Source organism: Hydra viridissima, unplaced genomic scaffold, assembly GCF_058129835.1.
Source record: "Hydra viridissima isolate aposymbiotic clone 2 unplaced genomic scaffold, HvirCarnegie_v1 scaffold_11, whole genome shotgun sequence".
NCBI classification, from domain to species: Eukaryota; Metazoa; Cnidaria; class Hydrozoa; order Anthoathecata; family Hydridae; genus Hydra; species Hydra viridissima.
The window spans coordinates 15,262,501-15,262,812 of record NW_028324310.1 but is presented as its reverse complement, the minus strand read 5'-3'; positions in this window follow the sequence as shown (position 1 = coordinate 15,262,812).

Sequence of the window (312 nt, the reverse complement as noted above, 5' to 3'; positions counted from 1 at the left end):
GAGTGCTGCCATGATGGAATTTTTTTACTTTTTGGAGAAAAGATTACCGTTATGAGCCATCAGTTCATTAAATTACCATTGATTGATATTAAAATTAAATAAATATACGTAAAATTAAATAAATCAACAATATTTATACAATTATTATTTATGCAATATTATTACAAATATATTTTTATGCAATACAGGAAAATTACTTAATTTAAAATTCCAATTAAACTCAAAAATAAGATTTTTGTTTTAGTTTTGCTATGAAACTTTCATTTCGACAAAAATATTTCTTAATTTAAATGTTAAGCAAAAAATCTTTAA